We start from the raw sequence: 5,212 nt of genomic DNA, 5'->3' as shown, positions 1-5,212 counted from the left end.
TCCTCCTGCAGTCATGTTAGCTAAGGAATCCTGGGAGTTGAAGTCCACAAGCCTTAAACTTGCCAAGTTTGAAGACTCTTGATATATAGTATGATGGTGCACCAGAAGAGCCAGATGGAGTTGATCTTTGGCTTAATCATAAAAGAGCTGTTGGATGTATGGAAGGTAGTCCTCAACTTACAATCATTTGTTTAGTGATCATTCAAAATTACAATGGTACTAAAAATAACTTAAGATAGTTCTCACACTTATGACTGTTGCAGCATCCACGTAGGCATGTGATAAAAATTTGGATACTGGACAAATGGAAAATGTTTATTATGGTTGCAGTGTCCCAGGGTCACATGATCACCTGTTGCAACATTTTGTCAAGCAAAGTCAATGGAGGAGGCAGATTTACTTAACAACCATGATAGTAACTTAACAACTGCAGTGATTCACTTAACAACAGTGGCAAGAAAGGTTGTAAAATAGAGTAAAACTCACTTAATAACATCTTGCTTAGTAACATAAATGTTGTACATTGTGATCATAAGTCAAGGACTACCTGTAATAGCAGAAGCTTTCACGCTAATTGGATTTTCTAGAACCCTGAGATTTGGGCTATTTCTCACTGTCTTCTTTTCTTTGCTTGTAATTTCTCTCAACAGGAAACTGTCCTGCACGAAAATTAGGCCAGTCATACTCAGAGGCTTCCTTCCTAGTCACCATCCCTCAAATTTCAAGTCAGAGTTGATGACCTTATCTGTGTCACTATCAACAACTTAAGAGTCAAAATAGGATGTAGGAAAAATAAGCGGGAGATCTCAAGATCCTGTGGTGATACTTTCTCCCTTTTTATGGTATGTCCCAAAGCATACATGTCCCAAAGTGATTCTTTGCCAACAAACTTAAACTGTATAAACACCAGGAATACTCTACCTCAAGAGGTACTGTGAGAAATTCCCAGACATTTACCACCACCCCCAAGTCTTTAGCAGAGTAATATGGAATGTGGTTGCTTTGTTAAGTGCATTTTGGAAAATAGCCTTAAAACCTGCAATAGCACAGCAAGGATTGCCAGAGGTTTGCAAAATTAAGAAGTTCTTGAAATCCAAGAAGCCTCCACACTTGCCTTTATGAATAAAGTCACACCTGGCTCCTAGGATAAGGGGGAAACATGTATGTATTTGCAAAATATGTATGTGATCTGATATCAGTTATTACTCCAGGAGAACTAGAAATTCTATATCTGAAATTGGTGGGTCAGTTGGAGCCATGTAATGCTTCCCAATTCTTGCTAGAAAGAAGGATCGTCTGCATTGTACTGCAATCCTGGTTTGTCTGTGGCACAGACAGAACCAAATAACTCTCAAGTGAAGCCATAACATTTTTGAGCCTCTTTAAGAGCAGAGTCTCCTTTTCATTAATCCATAGTAAGCATTCTTCTGTAATCTGGCTCATAATGATTATATTTCAGGAATGCATACTTCTAACAATGTTTGCATTCTGTAAACTGAGTATGTCCATAAGCTATCAAATTGAGATGTATTCATATGTAAAGCAGTAATCCCTTCAAAGTGCATGAATTTACTTGATCAAGATTGGTAAATATGCCTGGATACCTGTATCAACCAGGATATGAAGCTTTTTATTCTGAGAGTGTGATGCACAAACACAGCCATTGTGGTTTGTAAATTGTAGTTTATAGCTTAGCATATTATATGAACCTAGTTAATTTGATGGTGAAGATCTTTGTAGAAAGATAAAGCAGATAATTTGGAGCAGCTCTAAATTGAAGGCTCTAGCTCCTTCCTGTCAAGTCATGCTGAGTGTTAACTAAATATCAGAAGACTGGTAACATCTTTCCCAACTAACAAATGACTTTGGAAAAAAATACAGAGACTGATTAACTAAGCTGATTTAAGGCCTGGGGACTTAAAATTGGAAGAATGGTTGCAGGATTTGGGTATGGCTAGTCTAGAGAAAAGTAGGATAGAGGTGACTTGATAGCAGTATTCAGTATTTGAGGGACTGCCACAAAGAAGAAGTTAACTTATTTTCCAAAACACCAAAAGGTAAGACAAGAGAAATGGATGGAAATTAATCAAGGAGAGAAGCAACCTGGATTTGAGAATAAACTTTCTAACAATGAGAACAATTAACCAGGGGAACAGCTTGCAGTTCAACAGTCTCTGTTGCCATCGTTTATTGTCCTATGATAATTTTGAAATCTATCTGCAAGTGATTTGAAAATTAAGATAGTCTTTATCCTTAGTTGAATCCCAATATCAAATTTATGTCCATTAAATATTTTCTACGAAGTTTGATCTCTAGATAAACATCTAACATAGAATCTAGAGTGGAATTGCTGGCAAGCGGTAGCATATATCACATTGTTGGAGGAAGAGATGTGAAAGTACATCTAATCTTAGTTGATGCTGTGGAGATCTGTGATAGTCCTATAGGTGTTAATGTGGATGTTAAACTTAATCACTCCTTGCATCATTATATTGTGGTGATAATGAAAAAACTGGGGAATAGATTCTGAAGAAAAATTGCATGACATCCTGATTGTAATTCATGGGAAACAATTATTCTTTAGATAACATGAAAAAGTACATGAAACAAGAAAAGAAAATGTAGGAAGAGTGATTTACTGGGTTATTCAAAAAACAAGGATTGTAATTGTGACAGTTGCATATCTGCTTGGAAGAAAGCCTACTGCTTCTTCACAGAAAATGAAAATAATTATGATAATTATGATAGGATGCCATAAAACTAGTGAGGCTAAGAGAAAAATATTTTATGGAGAAAAAAGTTTTGCATGATGCATGGAAAATATAAGAAAAATATAGATTCATGGTACATCGCTAAAGAGAACAAGAAATGGTTACAATGAAAAGAAGCAGAGAAAATGCAGAGCAGATTTTACAGAAAGAAGTTTCAGAACGGGATAAAAAAAAGCTGAACAAGAAGCCTACAGCAGAGTGAGTAGAATTAAAAATGAAAAATGATGAGCTTATTTGGGTGAAACTAAAATATGTGAAAGCAAAAAAGAGTAATTTAGAAATTTGTATGGGAGTGATATTTTTACACTGAAGAGTGGAACTCAAACAAATGCTCTAAGTGTGTGCAAGGCAAAATGTGATGGAAAAATCACAAGTGTTATAAGAAAATTCAAAAATGATGCCACTGCAGGAATAAATGATATAATTGGAGAAATGCTAAACTATTAATGTTGTTTGCTTTATGGAACGGTTGGGTAATTTGTTCAAGATATGTATAAAGATTGGGTCCATGCTTAATTCCTAGAGGAGTATTGTTATTTCTATATACAATAGGAAAGACAACAAAAAATGCAAAATTACAAGGAATTAGGTTTGTTAAGCCCATCTAGAAGTATTTTTCACAGTATTCTAGTAAAAATACACAAGAAATAATCTTAAGCAAGCATTGAGAAGTTTGTGTGCGGTTGAGTGTTCTTCAGTAAATCATGAGACATGTGAAATATGAAAAATATCTGAAATATGAGAAATAAAAGTTCCTTCATTGTTGTAAAGAAAGTTCCTATGATAGGTGAATGAGCTTAATGTTTTATATGAACAAGAAGACTGTTCACTGAATGTAAAACGAGCAATACAGGATGGAAGTAAAGTATATATATGAACAGGTCAGTGAATGAAGAGAAGGAGCAAGGACTATGTAAATATGTTTGATGTTCTGTCACAATATAATATATGTGGAATCTTTTGTGCTCTATTTCCCAGCTAGATGATATCACCAATATTAATATATAAATTATAAAGAAATAAATAATAAACAATTGAAATTACAAGTCCACCAAGATAGTTGTGTTTGATAGGGAAAATTGAATGAATAAATATACATTATAAATAAATAGTGAAACATTTTAATGAGATGAATTGGTTTACCTTGGTAGAATTTTTACTAAAAATGGGGAAATGGATGGAGAAGTACTAAGCCATGCAAATGTGTTGGCAGTGCACTGGTATGAATGTTTGATGAATAAATGAAAACATAAGGGCATTCTTCCACCCATTTTGTTATCTGGAAGCAAGACCTAACTACTGTATATCAAGAAAGCCATAAAAGGTAGAATGCAACGGGAATGGGATACCTTAAGAAGTATGTAAAACAAGGAAAGATAGCATCAAGAATGAATGGAGGTTGCTTGGCTACAGCAAGAGAATGAGAAATACATTGAAGAAGTTTGATATTGTAGAAACAATGAATGAATGAGAATAATTTGCAAAGTATATGACTAAAAAGTAAAAGAACTGAGAAGGATAAAATCTAGGGAGATATGATAGGATGGAATTGATGAATTCCACAGAAGGGAGTTTGACAAGCTTAAATAATAAATGCAAGTATATATGGATATATTGAAAGCAAGAATGGTTTGCAAGGATACAAAGGTAGGGAGCAGTAGGGTATGAATAGCTGTATTTTTCTTACCTTAGTATTTCTTACTTATTTGATTTGTCTGATGGTGCTGAACTTGAAGGAAGCAGCATTTTGGATATGCATGTGTATATAGGGCAGAAGGCCAAAACAATACAATGAGAAATGAAATGTTTTATTCATATATTGAAATGTGACTGGACTGTTTAAAAGTGAGGGGTGCGGGTTATGGATCCTGAGAAATATATTGTCTGAGAAATCTACTTCCTATAAGGTTCAGCACTGCATTTTTCATAAAGCATCTGTTTTTTAACAGAGAGCAAAGAGCAACGGTAGGATTGCAGTTAGCTTTCTAGGCCTTTAAACTGAATTGCCACTGATGTTGCAATTAAAAAATTGCCTGCCAGATTTCAAAAAAGGAAATATCTCTCCTGGAATTAAATTTAGACACAGAACCATCAGTAGCTAACCTTATATCAGCATTTCCATGAAACTTTGCAATGTTGGGGAGAGCAGATGATATTCCTTCAGGCACACAGATATTTCTTGACTTACAATCAAAACTGGAACCAGAATTTTTGTTGGTAAGCAAGACAATTGTCAATTCATGCCTTATTAATTTTCATTTATGGAGAATGGATTAGGCAGAGAGATGGTTGGATCAGGTGAAATGGGAAGCAATGGGACTGGCTTGTCATTATGTCACTAAATGACACATGAATATGTGAATGTTCTCCACTGAAAAGCACTTGTGTTTCAGGGAAGTGATACATTTTTAATGCAATTATTTTAACCACTGCTACCTCCC

Source organism: Pseudonaja textilis, chromosome Z (assembly GCF_049901715.1).
Source record: "Pseudonaja textilis isolate UNSWEBS1 chromosome Z, rPseTex1.2, whole genome shotgun sequence".
NCBI lineage: Eukaryota > Metazoa > Chordata > Lepidosauria > Squamata > Elapidae > Pseudonaja > Pseudonaja textilis.
This window is presented reverse-complemented; position numbering follows the sequence as displayed.